Source organism: Notolepis coatsorum (genome assembly GCF_963971535.1).
Source record: "Notolepis coatsorum genome assembly, chromosome: 13".
NCBI lineage: Eukaryota > Metazoa > Chordata > Actinopteri > Aulopiformes > Paralepididae > Notolepis > Notolepis coatsorum.
Window position 1 is genome coordinate 37,584,713 of NC_140177.1, and position 16,559 is coordinate 37,601,271.

Consider the following 16,559-nt stretch of genomic DNA (forward strand, 5'->3'; position numbering starts at 1 on the left):
TGTGGCAACCCCAAGCCACCCCTGGGCTTGGTGATTGATGGGCGCTACGTGGCGACCCAATGGCTGGGCGCTGCCCATGTTTGGGCGTCCGCTTCCGGACACACCTGTCACTAGAGACCCATCAGGAGTGATTAGGTGATTATCGAATCACGGCGCGGTGCGCCTGTTGGGGAGGGGGGACTTAATGGAGCCGAGGAGCCTCCTCTCAGTCCCCCGTAGCAGCGCAAGGCGAGAGGCCACAGAGCGGAGACGCCGCCCGGCCGACAGATTACCGCCAGCAAGCGATCATTATTTGAATAGAAAATAAAGAGCATGATTTTGGGAACTGCAACCTGTCTGTGTGTTGTTTATTCCGCCACCCCTACACCTGGAATTGCCACAATGTTCTCCCTGTGCTCGCAAGGGTTTCCCCTCCCGATAAGATAAACACAATGGAAAAACATTAACAACAGATCGCTAACGCTGTCACGTCCCTGACGAAGACGGACAGGAGCACTTGGATTGGTCCCCAGGCGCGGCACTCGCTACAGCCCTCGTCTGCTCCCGGCTGCCCTTGGGGGTAAGGACGACAGGATGGGAAGTGCAGAGAACATTTCATTTAGCAACTCAGTGCATGTGTGTGTGTTCCTGTTGGTCGCCCATCGCATGTGTGTGTTAAAAACGTCTTCTCCTTCTTCTTCTTCTGACCACTAAGTGTGTCTGACTCTTAACCACCAAAACCTGCACGGACTACAACGTATGAGGTATATCATGCCAGTTAGGGTACTTTGTGTATACTGCACCTTGTCTATACTGTTTACTTGTACTCTTACTAGTAGTATATATTCAGATACAAATTCTTTATTGCCTATATTTCTTGTAACATATAATATAATGGCAGCGAGTCGAAGTGTCCTTGACCAAGACACTTAACCCCTAACTGCTCCCGATGAGCATGCTGGCTCCTTGCATGGTCGCCTCCGCCATCGGTGAGTGAATGTGTGAGTGAACGGGTGAATGTGAGGAGCAAATTGTAAAGTGTTTTCGATAAAAGCTGTTATATAAATGCAGCCATTTACCACTGACCATATAACCAATAGGGCACACAGACTGGGCATCTGCACCTTTGTTTACACTGTTTATCTTTCTCATATTTCTATATTGAGAGTTGATTATATTATTTATTTACACTGTTTATTTTTCTCACATTTCTATATTCAGATCAAATTGTATTGGCTATATTTACATCTTTCTTCTATCACAGCTGTACCTCCCCTCCCCCTCCCTCATGCTGCTATGACGCCCACATTTCCCCAAGGGGATCAATAAAGGAATATCTTATCTTATCTTAATCTGAGAATATCCAGCAGCTTTTAGAGGTCATCACATCTGAAATGAAGAAATAAAAAAAATGGTTTGATAGAAACAAATTATCATTGAATTTGAGCAAAACTAAAATTATGTTATTTGGAAACTGTAGATTAAATACTCAAGTACAAGTTAAAATAAATGATGTGATTATTGAAAGAGTTTATGAAAATAAATTCCTAGGTGTAATAATAGACCATACAATCTGTTGGAAACCTCACATAAAACATGTCCAATCTAAATTGTCAAGAAGCATTTCAGTCATGAGTAAAGTAAAGCACATTCTGGATAGAAAATCACTCTACATTCTCTACTGTTCACTGGTTTTACCATATTTAAATGACTGTGCTGAAGTCTGGGGAAACACTTATAATTCTACACTACAACCCCTTTTTATACTCCAAAAAAGGGCCATAAGGATAGTTCACATTGCAGGTTATCGTGATCACACAAACATATTATTTTTAAAGTAAAAAACATTAAAGTTAAATGATCTTGTGGAATTTAAAACGGCACAATTAATGTATAAAGCAAAAGGTCATGTACTTCCAGGAAACATTCAAGAACTGTTCTTTGATAGGGAGGGGAGAACTCAATTTTCGAACATGTAAATTGAGTTATGTTTTGCTTTTGTTTAGTTATTATTTAGTTTGAGTTATGTTTTGATTTTGTTTAGTTATTTATTTTGTTTGTATTCATTTACATGTTCGAAATAAAGATTTCAAATCAAATCAAATCAAATCAAATCTGCAGAATGCCCTTTTAAACTAATTCCGTAGTGCCGGTCCTTGGCTGACCGTCAACCTATCCTCCAAATCCGAGCCAAGCCAGAGGAGAGCCATAGGGCGTGTATGAGCCCAACCAGAGGAGGCCCCGGGGCGTGTATGAGCCCAACCAGAGGAGGCCCCGGGGCGTGTATGAGCCCAACCAGAGGAGGCCCCGGGGCGTGTATGAGCCAAACCAGAGGAGAGCCAGGAGCGTGTATGAGCCAAACCAGAGGAGAGCAGGAGGCGTGTATGAACCCAACCAGAGGAGAGCAGGAGGCGTGTATGAGCCCAACCAGAGGAGAGCAGGAGGCGTGTATGAGCCCAACCAGAGGAGATCAGGAGGCGTTTATGAGCCCAACCAGAGGAGAGCAGGAGGCGTGTATGAGCCCAACCAGAGGAGAGCAGGAGGCGTGTATGAGCCCAACCAGAGGATAGCAGGAGGCGTGTATGAGCCAAACCAGAGGAGAGCAGGAGAGGTGTATGAGCCCAACCAGCGGAGAGCCCAGGGCCTGTATGAGCCCAACCAGAGGAGAGCCCAGGGCGTGTATGAGCCCAACCAGAGGAGAGCCAGGGGCGTGTATGAGCCCAACCAGAGGAGAGCCAGGGGCGTGTATGAGCCCAACCAGCGGAGAGCCCAGGGCGTGTATGAGCCCAACCAGAGGAGACCCCAGGGCGTGTATGAGCCCAACCAGAGGAGAGCAGGGGCGTGTATGAGCCCAACCAGAGGAGAGCAGGAGGCGTGTATGAGCCACACCAGAGGAGAGCAGGAGGCGTGTATGAGCCAAACCAGAGGAGAGCAGGAGGCGTGTATGAGCCCAACTAGAGGAGAGCAGGAGGCGTGTATGAGCCCAACCAGAGGATAGCAGGAGGCGTGTATGAGCCAAACCAGAGGAGAGCAGGAGGGGTGTATGAGCCCAACCAGCGGAGAGCCCAGGGCCTGTATGAGCCCAACCAGAGGAGAGCCCAGGGCGTGTATGAGCCAAACCAGAGGAGAGCCAGGAGCGTGTATGAGCCAAACCAGAGGAGAGCAGGAGGCGTGTATGAGCCCAACCAGAGGAGAGCAGGAGGCGTGTATGAGCCCAACCAGAGGAGAGCAGGAGGCGTGTATGAGCCCAACCAGAGGAGATCAGGAGGCGTTTATGAGCCCAACCAGAGGAGAGCAGGAGGCGTGTATGAGCCCAACCAGAGGAGAGCAGGAGGCGTGTATGAGCCCAACCAGAGGATAGCAGGAGGCGTGTATGAGCCAAACCAGAGGAGAGCAGGAGAGGTGTATGAGCCCAACCAGCGGAGAGCCCAGGGCCTGTATGAGCCCAACCAGAGGAGAGCCCAGGGCGTGTATGAGCCCAACCAGAGGAGAGCCAGGGGCGTGTATGAGCCCAACCAGAGGAGAGCCAGGGGCGTGTATGAGCCCAACCAGCGGAGAGCCCAGGGCGTGTATGAGCCCAACCAGAGGAGACCCCAGGGCGTGTATGAGCCCAACCAGAGGAGAGCAGGGGCGTGTATGAGCCCAACCAGAGGAGAGCAGGAGGCGTGTATGAGCCACACCAGAGGAGAGCAGGAGGCGTGTATGAGCCAAACCAGAGGAGAGCAGGAGGCGTGTATGAGCCCAACTAGAGGAGAGCAGGAGGCGTGTATGAGCCCAACCAGAGGATAGCAGGAGGCGTGTATGAGCCAAACCAGAGGAGAGCAGGAGGGGTGTATGAGCCCAACCAGCGGAGAGCCCAGGGCCTGTATGAGCCCAACCAGAGGAGAGCCCAGGGCGTGTATGAGCCCAACCAGAGGAGAGCAGGAGGCGTGTATGAGCCCAACCAGAGGATAGCAGGAGGCGTGTATGAGCCCAACCAGAGGAGAGCCCAGGGCGTGTATGAGCCCAACCAGAGGAGAGCAGGAGGCGTGTATGAGCCCAACCAGAGGATAGCAGGAGGCGTGTATGAGCCCAACCAGAGGAGAGCCCGCAGGGCGTGTATGATCCCAACCAGAGGAGAGCCAGGGGCGTGTATGAGCCCAACCAGAGGAGAGCCCAGGGCGTGTATGAGCCCAACCAGAGGAGAGCCAGGGGCGTGTATGAGCCCAACCAGAGGAGAGCAGGAGGCGTGTATGAGCCCAACCAGAGGAGAGCAGGAGGCGTGTATGAGCCCAACCAGAGAAGAGCCCGGGGTGACGGGGTGTGTATGAGCCCAACCAGAGGAGAGCAGGAGGCGTGTATGAGCCCAACCAGAGGAGAGCAGGAGGCGTGTATGAGCCCAACCAGAGAAGAGCCCGGGGCGACGGGGTGTGTATGAGCCCAACCAGAGGAGAGCAGGAGGCGTGTATGAGCCACACCAGAGGAGAGCAGGAGGCGTGTATGAGCCACACCAGAGGAGAGCAGGAGCCAAACAAGAGAAGAGCCAGGGGCATGTATGAGCCAAACCAGAGGAGCAGGAGGTGCCGGTTGAGTGATGACAACATGCTTGGGACAACAGGGGTGTAATGGTGCTGAACACAGCCTGTCACCTCCCAAGGCCCACGGCTGTTTTATATACTAGACTTCAGATGCACTGTATTCAATATATTGTAATAAATATACTGCATCATATCACACAGTATGTTGGAGTCTATTTAGAGCCAGAGAAAGCTTGTAGTCATTAAAGCACAGGTTTTAATTATAATCCAACATAAACCCATTAGCCTCTGGTGTGTGTGTGTGTGTGTGTGTGTGTGTGTGTGTGTGTGTGTGTGTGTGTGTGTGTGTGTGTGTGTGTGTGTGTGTGTGTGTGTGTGTGTGTGTGAGTGTGAGTGTGTGTGTGTTTTTGTGTGTGTGCATAATATCACCCAGTATGATTTGTGTGTGAGCATAAACATAACCTTGTGACACACACACACGCACATGCACATGCACGCGCACACGCAGCTATTTCCATGCTAGCCCTGGCTTGACACAACTCTTGTCTCTCCTGGATGGGAGTGACCGCTGCACACAGAGGAGTTTCTCTCTGAAATCACATGTTTGATTCCATATTGATTTGCAGCTTGTATCTCCAGAGGGTCTCTCTTCAGGAAGAGATGTCTCACCAACAGACTGGCTGGTTAGGGTTAGGGTTAGGGTTAGGTGGTCGAGAGGAGGTGGTGGTCGAGAGGAGGAGGTGGTCGAGAGGAGGAGGTGGTCGAGAGGAGGAGGTGGTCGAGAGGAGGTGTTGGTCGAGAGGAGGAGGTGGTCGAGAGGAGGTGTTGGTCGAGAGGAGGTGTTGGTCGAGAGGAGGAGGTGGTCGAGAGGAGGAGGTGGTCGAGAGGAGGTGTTGGTCGAGAGGAGGTGTTGGTCGAGAGGAGGTGTTGGTCGAGAGGAGGTGGTGGTCGAGAGGAGGAGGTGGTCGAGAGGAGGTGTTGGTCGAGAGGAGGAGGTGGTCGAGAGGAGGAGGTGGTCGAGAGGAGGAGGTGGTCGAGAGGAGGAGGTGGTCGAGAGGAGGTGTTGGTCGAGAGGAGGAGGTGGTCGAGAGGAGGTGTTGGTCGAGAGGAGGAGGTGGTCGAGAGGAGGAGGTGGTCGAGAGGAGGTGTTGGTCGAGAGGAGGAGGTGGTCGAGAGGAGGTGTTGGTCGAGAGGAGGAGGTGGTCGAGAGGAGGAGGTGGTCGAGAGGAGGAGGTGGTCGAGAGGAGGTGTTGGTCGAGAGGAGGAGGTGGTCGAGAGGAGGAGGTGGTCGAGAGGAGGTGGTGGTCGAGAGGAGGTGTTGGTCGAGAGGAGGAGGTGGTCGAGAGGAGGAGGTGGTCGAGAGGAGGTGTTGGTCGAGAGGAGGAGGTGGTCGAGAGGAGGAGGTGGTCGAGAGGAGGTGTTGGTCGAGAGGAGGTGTTGGTCAAGAGGAGGTGGTCAACACACATAGGCACAGTAGTAAAGAAAGCGAAGCAGCGCCTCTACCACCTGAGACAGTTAAGGAAGTTCAGAGTATCGGGGAAGATACTTCAGTCCTTCTACTCAGGAGCTGTAGAGAGCATCTTGACCGGAAACATCACTGCCTGGTATGGGAACAGCACGGCACAGGACAAGAAGGCCCTACAGAGTGTGGTGCGCTCAGCCGAGCGTACCACGGGTATTGCGCTACCTCCCCTGCAGGCTCTATACAACAAGAGGTGCAAATCCAGAGCCTGCAGGATAATGAAAGACCCCCACCACCCCAATAACAGCCTGTTCCAGCTGCTGAGGTCAGGCAGACGCCTGCGAATTCTAGAGACTAAGACGGAGAGGCTTAGGCTAAGCTTCTTCCCCCAGGCCATCAGAGCCTTGAACAATGAACATCGAGAGACACAGAAACTGAACTATCCACACACAAGTACATACACGACACGCACGCTGAGCACGCTCACACACTAGCAGCCACTTTAACACTCATGCCGCACACACGCACACTTATGGCCAGAGGAAAGGCCACTTAAAATAGTATAACATCAGGAACAGTGTATTGCACTACTAAAGCTAACTAGCATGTCCTATATGCTCTGTAAATACTAATGTACAGATACCGAGATGGCACACCATGTACCTGTTTATTGCACTGTTTTATTGGATTCTATTAATATGTTGTACCACTGTATTTTATTGGATTCTATTATATGTTGTACCACTGTATTGCACATCGTCGCGGGCAAGACCAGCCGCATTTCATTGTATACCTGTATGCCGTGACAATTAAAACTCTTGAATCTTGAATCTTGAATCTTGGTGTTGGTCGAGAGCAGGATGTGCTTGGCTACTTAGCTTATTTGGGTCTTCAGTGTATGTGTATTTATTAATCACAGTAGCCTCCCGGTGTTTAATAAAAAATTCTAGCCAGGACATATTTGGACATATAAGACATATATGTATCATGTTTCTTTTTTGTTGGTTTAAACAGGCCTGGGTTAAGACAGTGTTTAAACAGGCCTGGGTTAAGACAGTGTTTAAACAGGCCTGGGTTAAGACAGTGTTTAAACAGGCCTGGGTTAAGACAGTGTTTAAACAGGCCTGGGTTAAGACAGTGTTTAAACAGGCCTGGGTTAAGACAGTGTTTAAACAGGCCTGGGTTAAGACAGTGTTTAAACAGGCCTGGGTTAAGACAGTGTTTAAACAGGCCTGGGTTAAGACAGTGTTTAAACAGGCCTGGGTTAAGACAGTGTTTAAACAGGCCTGGGTTAAGACAGTGTTTAAACAGGCCTGGGTTAAGACAGTGTTTAAACAGGCCTGGGTTAAGACAGTGTTTAAACAGGCCTGGGTTAAGACAGTGTTTAAACAGGCCTGGGTTAAGACAGTGTTTAAACAGGCCTGGGTTAAGACAATGTTTAAACAGGCCTGGGTTAAGACAGTGTTTAAACAGGCCTGGGTTAAGACATTGTTTAAACAGGACTGGGTTAAGACAGTGTTTAAACAGGACTGGGTTAAGACGGTGTTTAAACAGGCCTGGGTTAAGACAGTGTTTAAACAGGCCTGGGTTAAGACAATGTTTAAACAGGCCTGGGTTAAGACAGTTTTTAAACAGGACTGGGTTAAGACAGTGTTTAAACAGGCCTGGGTTAAGACCGTGTTTAAACAGGCCTGAGTTAAGACAATGTTTAAACAGGCCTGGGTTAAGCCATTGTTTAAACAGGCCTGGGTTAAGACAGTGTTTAAACAGGCCTGAGTTAAGACAGTGTTTAAACAGGCCTGGGTTAAGCCATTGTTTAAACAGGCCTGGGTTAAGACAGTGTTTAAACAGGCCTGGGTTAAGACAGTGTTTAAACAGGCCTGGGATAAGCCATTGTTTAAACAGAACTGGGTTAAGACAGTGTTTAAACAGGCCTGGGTTAACAAAAAGAGAAGTAAATCTGTATTTTAAATGTGTTGAGAAACAGTGTAATTGAAAGCCGGTGTGTTGAGGAGGACAACACTTCAATACGCTTCTGAGAGAAGAGACTTTTGAAGCTCTAACTTCAGCCGTGAGGAAAGATATGCTGAAAAATCAATCACACTCCATCCACCAAGAAAACAAGAGAGAGAGACTGGAAGCTGGTGTGTGTGTGAGAGTGTGTCTGTGTCTGTGTGTATGTGTGTGTGTCACATGTATTGTCATCATGCAGCACAAGTGCAGTACAACACAAAGAGGCTTGGCATCCAACCAGCGTGCACATGTAACAGTAAAGTGCAACAGCAATATACAATGTAGGTGATTAAGTGTGTGTGTGTCTGCACATCTGTGAGTGTGCAGTGTGTGATTTTAAAACAATCCTTAGGTGAAATAAATATTTTTTATGCATGTGCTCTTTCACACAGACACGCACGCACGCACGCACACACACACACACGCTGTACACTCATTAAGCATTATATCACGCGCAGGAGTGGTTTGTGAACAATAAACCATGCCTAGGGGTGGTCGTTAGACCCCCCTAGGCATGGTTTATTGTTCACAAATCACGACTGCAAGTGGTGTAATGCTTTTATACAACTGCCACATTCATCCAACCTTATTGCTATACAATAAACACACATTAATCGAAGATTTATTGAAAAAACCATCCGCCAGAAAAAGTTGTTCCCACAACAACAAAAAAGACAATTTGCCTCCATGTGGAAGCAGCTCGGAAGTGCATCCAACCAACTAACACATCCAACTGTGTGTTATTGGAATGATTGAGAGAAGTTGCCTCATGTGAAAGCAGCTCGGAAGTGCATCCAACCAACTAACACATCCAACTGTGTGTTATTGGAATGATTGAGAGAAGTTGCCTCATGTGGGAGCAGCTCGGAAGTGCATCCAACGGATCCAACAAACTAATTGGAATGATTGATTGAACATTTTATTACCAGATGCAGAATGGGTACAATACAGTACGGCTCAATACACACAATTGTTAAGGGTATGCAGACCTACTTTCTATAGAACTTCATTCTTAGATGCTTCTATAGAAAGTAGGTAAAACAAATTAAAAAGTTTTCTTTGCCCTATAGGAAAAAAAAAGTTTTCTTCGCCCTATTTTTAAATGTATTTTTTTAAACCTACTTTAGAGGGCCTAAACTTAACCAGTTGGAAACCAGGCGTACAGTAATAAAATTAGCAATCAACCAATCAATCAATTCAATAGACCATGCTCACTTAAAACAGCGCAGCACTCAGCTGCTTCTCTCTCAGTCTGACTCTCCCCCGCCGTTGCAGACAGGCGTGTGTGTGTGTGTGTGTGTGTGTGTGTGTGTGTGTGTGTGTGTGTGTGTGTGTGTGTGTGTGTGTGTGTGTATGTGTGTGTCTGTGTGTGTGCGTGTGTGTGTGTGGGGGGGTGGGGGTGGGTGGGTACGCCAGCGTCGGACAGTGTGAGAGTGAGCGCTGCAGTCAGGGGGAAGGAAGAAGAAATTTAAAATAAAATTGCAAATAATCAATCAATCAATCCGCGATTTTTCTTTTGTTCTACAATGACTCATGACCCATCAATTACATCATCCAACATTGTTTAAAGGACTAAGACATTCGCCGTGACAGAATCGCTTTATATTTAGTCGTTATGACGCTATAAACATATCCATTTGTTAAAGATTATTGTCCGCCATCTTGTTTTCTCTGAAGAATCAGCATGGCGGAGTGATGTGATTCGGTTGTGGGTGGGTCCTGGGACCAGGAGCGTGGATTGTGCCCTATATATATGTGTAAATGGACTGTTTCAGCCAGTCGAGAAATTTGCATGCCGTTGTATAATGCAGACATACATCACATTCTCTCTTTTTATATCATCCCCCTTTCTCTCTTTCCCTCTTTCTTTCTTTCTTTCTTTCTTTCTTTCTTTCTTTCTTTCTTTCTTTCTTTCTTTCTTTCTTTCTTTCTTTCTTTCTTTCTTTCTTTCTTTCTTTCTTTCTTTCTTTCTTTCTTTCTTTCTTTCTTTCTCCACCAATCACTAACAAACCACAGGGCTCCATTCTTGGACCTGTCCATTTCTTGATCTAAACTAGGTAATGTGAGGAACAGAAAGGTTGCCATGGAGTATCTCTCCCTCTCTCTCTCTCTCTCTCTCTCTCTCTCTCTCTCTCTCTCTCTCTCTCTCTCTCTCTCTCTCTCTCTCTCTCTCTCTCTCTCTCTCTCTCTCTCTCTCTCTCTCTCTCTCTCTCTCTCTCTCTCTCTCTCTCTCTTTCATTCCATCTTTCTATTCTCTCTCTGGTGCTTGAAAGCAGCACCGAGGAGACAGAGGAGAGTCCTTATCAGACTGAGCAGAGACCTCTAGTCTCGTCCAGTCCAGGCTCGAATGTGCGGTGTCGCTCTGTCATGGCAACACAATGGCTACAGACCACGGGGGCTGATCACTGCCAACCTGACGGCTGTCAGAAGACAAACTGCCGGTCGTTTGGCCGACAGGCCTGCGTGCCCAATACAGATGGTCATTACGGCCACTGTTGTAAATTCCCCATTATTTTGTTTTGCTGGGTTTTATTATTTCCAGTCAGGCACTTCTTTGGACAGCCCAGGGGTCCTAGTGTGGTGTTAGATGCATGTGGTGTCTTGCTAGGACACGTTACAATGCTGTCACATCAGAGAGTGTGCAGAATAAACCATTCTCTTTATAACTTTGAATGATGCCAGCCTTCATTTGTTTATAAATACAAAGAACTGTTCTCTGTGTCTGTGTCCACTCTCTGGGCGGAGTTGCCGTTCTGGATAAAGTGGTTCTTCACATTACAAACATTATATTTCCAACAGCCACATCACATCATAACGACCGCGCACTGTGGGTTAAAGTCTGAGGGGGACCGAGCGTTTGAAGCAGTGGCCCCCAGGCTCTGGAATGAGCTCCCCGGGTCTTGAGAGCCTCCCCCTCTGTGGCCCCCAGGCTCTGGAATGAGCTGCTCCCCAGGTCTTGAGAGCCTCCCCCTCTGTGGCCCCCAGGCTCTGGAATGAGCTCCCCAGGTCTTGAGAGCCTCCCCCTCTGTGGCCCCTAGGCTCTGGAATGAGCTCCCCAGGTCTTGAGAGCCTCCCCCTCTGTGGCCCCCAGGCTCTGGAATGAGCTCCCCAGGTCTTGAGAGCCTCCCCCTCTGTGGCTCCCAGGCTCTGGAATGAGCTCCCCCAGGTCTTGAGAGCCTCCCCCTCTGTGGCCCCCAGGCTCTGGAATGAGCTCCCCAGGTCTTGAGAGCCTCCCCCTCTGTGGCCCCTAGGCTCTGGAATGAGCTCCCCCAGGTCTTGAGAGCCTCCCCCCCTGTGGCCCCCAGGCTCTGGAATTAGCTCCCCCAGGTCTTGAGAGCCTCCCCCTCTGTGGCCCCCAGGCTCTGGAATGAGCTCCCCAGGTCTTGAGAGCCTCCCCCTCTGTGGCCCCTAGGCTCTGGAATGAGCTCCCCAGGTCTTGAGAGCCTCCCCCTCTGTGGCCCCCAGGCTCTGGAATGAGCTCCCCAGGTCTTGAGAGCCTCCCCCTCTGTGGCCCCTAGGCTCTGGAATGAGCTCCCCAGGTCTTGAGAGCCTCCCCCTCTGTGGCCCCTAGGCTCTGGAATGAGCTCCCCAGGTCTTGAGAGCCTCCCCCTCTGTGGACCCTAGGCTCTGGAATGAGCTCCCCAGGTCTTGAGAGCCTCCCCCTCTGTGGACGCGTTCAAGGGGCAGCTAAAAACCCACCTGTTCAGGTTGGCGTTTGGCCACGTACATACCTGTACATGATTTAGTTTCTTCTGTTTTGTCCATGTCTTTTTTTATATTGTATGTTTTTATGAATTGACCTGTTACTTTTTTTTTTTTTTTTTTTTTTTTTTTACTTGTGAAGCACTGTTTTTACACTGTTTTTACATTGTATGTTTTTTTATGAATTGCCTTGTTCATTTTCTTTTTTGTTTTTAAACTTGTGAAGCACTCTGTGCATTCGTGCTGGGAAGGGTGCAAATAAAGCCTTCCTTCCTTCCTTCCTTCCTTCCTTCCTTCCTTCCTTCCTTCCTTCCTTCCTTCCTTCCTTCCTTCCTTCCTTCCTTCCTTCCTTCCTTCCTTACTTACTTACACGCTGACCAGCGCGGGAAGTATGAATTAGCCCTCAATCCCATGGTTCTCAACCTTTTATGTTTAACAACAGAGTGAGGCCTGTTCTCGACCCTCTACCTGGTCAAGCACATGTCACATGTAGTGTCATCATGCAGCACAAGTACAGTACAACAAAAAGAGCTTTGGCATCCAACCAGAGTGCAAATGTAACTGTAAAGTGCAACAGTAATATACAATGTACAGGTGATTAAACTGGGTATGACATATATAAATGAGTACTACTGAGTAATAGTGTTAATCAGAGTTGTAGTATTAATTTATATATATATATATATTATATGTACGTATATGTACAGTGATACAGGTATAAAACACTATGGTAGTAAGTCATACTGGGTAGCAGTGTAACTAGTAAGAGTAGGTAAGGGATATACGTACAGATATCGATATAGTATCTACAGATATGTAAAAAGGATTATTCCTCATTATATATATATATATAATGGTATACTGTATACAGCATTATTGTACATGCTAGGGCTGACCCCTATTAGTCGATTAGTCGACTAATCGGTCGAAAGGAGCCGTAGTCGACTGGCCAACCTCTTTGTCGAATATATAAAAAATAAATAAAAAAAAGTTATATATATTATATATATTTAAAAAAATATATATATTTTGTCGACCAATAGTCGACTAACGGCAAATTTTGGCCAATCATAGTCGACCATCCAAATCCTTAGTCGGGGACAGCCCTAGTACATGCTATAATTTTCTTTTTTAATATTATGTTTTTGGTAGATTTTTATTGGCTTTATTGGACAAGTCCGGCAGAGAGGAAGGATGGGAGGAGATATGGGGGAAGATATGAGGGAAGTCCGGGAGGCGTGAATACTTTCCCTAAGCCAGTTGTACTTTTGCGCGATGGCCACTGACGTTTCTGGTCATGTGACATGTGCGCCAATCGTGGGACGGCAAGTTCTGCCACCGGTTAAGCTTAGGCACTCTTTCGAAGTTGGTTAAGGTTAGAGTTTGTCTTAGAGCAGGGCGATAGAACACCAGCCCTGATTCCAAACTCTAACCTTAACCAACTTCGAAAGAGCTTAACCAGTGATAAACTAGGCGTTAGGTAGTTTGCAGGCTGTTAGACCCGGAAATAGGCGCAGAACTTGCCGTCCCACGATTGGCGCACATGTCACATGACCAGAATTGTCAGTGGCCAATCAGATCGCGCAAAAGTACAACTGGCTTAGGGAAAGTATTCACGCGTCCGGGAGTCTAACCCGGGACGGCCGCGTTGCACCACTGGTGCGCCACCCTGGCGCCCCTGTACATGCTATTATGCAGAGTTATATGGCTTATATGCAGGTGTATAAGTTAGGGCTGCAACGATTAGTCGACATAATCGACAACGTCGATCATAAAAACTCGTCGACGCAGAATTTTTGTGTCGATGGGTCGTATAAAAACAGAGAGCCGGTAACGTTCATTCAAAACTGCGCAAATGTTCATTTGTAACTGCAATGCACTACAGGAAGTGCTGGGGCAGTATCATTTCCCTTGTCTGCCATGACTGCATTCTGTGTACTAACGACGAAGAAGAAAACACGAGCAAGCACACTGACAGCTACTCGGATCATGGGTAAGTTTTAGCTAGTTAGCCATAGTATTGTAAGCTTACATGTTGGAAAACAGAACGTCTCATGGATAATGCTTGCTAAGCGAACGCTATTTCAGTTATTATGTTGAGGCTGCGTGTCCACCAACAAGCTGTAAGTAACGTTAGGTAAACAGCGCCACGCTTACAGCCTACTAGAGCACACTAGAGCTTGGCTAGGCTACCGGTGTTTACAGCTCCGTGAATTAGCACCAAGTGTCGTATTTTTGCAGACTGGAGTATTAATTAGGTATGTTAAGATAGCTAGTGCTAACGTCCACTGTCTGTATAGCGCCATGGTCTCTAGCCAGGCTGTTTTTTTTCTCAGTTGAAAAAAGTTGAACATTTTGGGCTAAAGCGCAGGCAAGACTGCAGAGACAGGGAACGTTAGTGCTAGCTATCTTATATCTGATGATTTATAAGTTTGCTATAGCAATGCAATCACGGGTTCCTTTATGGACGCTGTCATTTGTAAATTGTGTGTTCCTCTGCAGGAGATCAGAGTAAGACACACACACACACACACACACACACACACACACACACACACACACACACACACACACACACACACACACACACACACACACACACACACACACACACACACACACACACACACACACACACACACACACACACACACAGCCCCTCTCACTCACACACAGACACGGCAAACAAAAGACCTAGAAGTCTGTGATCTGACTCGTCCTCCTCGCCTCAGCCTAGTGAGTGGATCCACGTCACCCTCCTGGACCAGGATAACAGCTTTGTATTATTTAATTTGTTTATTATGATTGATTATTGTATTTGTTATTAAATACATTTGATTAAGCAAGTAGCTTAAGATCCTAATTCAAATGTTTCATGAGTCATTATTTAAATTTGCAATGGGATCATGTTATGTTAAGGTAGAGGGACTTGACAACAGGGTGACATTCACAGGTGTGCAGACTTGAGCATGTGAGGTAAAACATGCACTGGAGCCCGGAAAAGGAGCCGCGCCCACAGGAAGCAGAGATGGAGGGTGTGACAGAAATAATCGTTAGATTAGTCGACTAATCGGAAAAAAATTCGACAGATTAGTCGACTACCAAAATAATCGTTAGTTGCAGCCCTAGTATAAGTAGGAATATACAGTAGAAGGATTATAAGCACAGCACACATGGGAGTGAGCCCCTAACCTCTACCCACTGATCGCAGATCAGCACTAAGATCCAGGAGCTCTGGAGAGAATACACATGGATCCTAGTAATGATATGGTTATGCTTATGAATCTCCTATAAGTATATGTAACTGTGTCAAATGTGTGTGTCCAAATGTATCACTCTGTGTGCGTGTGTGTGTGTGTGTGTGTGTGTGTGTGTGTGTGTGTGTGTGTGTGTGTGTGTGTGTGTGTGTGTGTGTGTGTGTGTGTGTGTGTGTGTGTGTGTGTGTGTGTGTGTGTGTGTGTGTGTGTGTGTGTGTGTGTGTGTGTGTGCGTGCGTTTCTCTTTGTGTGTCTGTTTCTATGTTGTCCTGTGACTAATGGGCAACTTCCCTTGAGTTCTCATTACCACTATTTACAGCTGGCAGCACCTGGCTTACCTGTGTGTGCGTGTGTGTGTGTGTCAGTGTGTGTGTGACCTTTGTGCATCTGTATGCATGGTCTATGTGTATGGGTGACTGTACTTGTGTGTGTGTGTCTATGTGCACAGGTAGCAGAGTTGGAGATGTCTGTTAAAAGCACTCCCCATGAAGGTTAAATGGACATAATTTAAATAGTGATTTTATCCAAAGCGCTTTACAACGTAGGCCTCACATTTGACCCATTCACTCACACATTCACACACCGACGGCGTAGGCGACCATGCAAGGTGCCAACCTGCTCATCGTGAGCAGTTAGGGGTTAAGTGTCTTGCTCAAGGACACGTCGACACACTGCCAGGAGGAGCTGGAAATCGAATAGGGAACCTGCCGATTACCAGAACGACTTGCTCTACCTCCTGAGACACTGTCCCTGTAAATACTACCCTTCCACTTAGTCAAATGCAAGCTTTTGTTTTACTCTAGCTGCGTCAGCAAAGCACATGCCTCAGCAGATCAGGTTTTCAACCCACGAGAGGAAAGCTATACTGTATATATATATGACACATGTGACACACAAACGTGTGATAAAATGTGCACATGTATTGTGTGATCTGTGTGTGTGTGTTTGTTAGAGAGAAAGAGGAGACAGAGAGGAGAGAGAGAGCGAGATAGAGTTATCCTCCCCATGGCAACCTTTCTGTTCCACATTCCTCACACCCCCCAGTACCTATCTGACCTCCTTCACCCCTACACCCCCAGTACCTATCTGACCTCCTCCACCCCTACACCCCCAGTACCTATCTGACCTCCTCCACCCCTACACCCCCAGTACCTATCTGACCTCCTCCACCCCTACACCCCCCAGTACCTATCTGACCTCCTCCACCCCCCAGTACCTATCTGACCTCCTCCACCCCTACACCCCCAGTACCTATCTGACCTCCTCCACCCCTACACCCCCAGTACCTATCTGACCTCCTCCACCCCCCAGTACCTATCTGACCTCCTCCACCCCTACACCCCCAGTACCTATCTGACCTCCTCCACCCCTACACCCCCCAGTACCTATCTGACCTCCTCCACCCCCCAGTACCTATCTGACCTCCTCCACACCCCCAGTACCTATCTGACCTCCTCCACCCCTACACCCCAGTACCTATCTGACCTCCTCCACCCCTACACCCCCAGTACCTATCTGACCTCCTCCACCCCTACACCCCCAGTACCTATCTGACCTCCTCCACCCCTACACCCCCAGTACCTATCTGACCTCCTCCACCCCTACACCCCCAGTACCTATCTGACCTCCT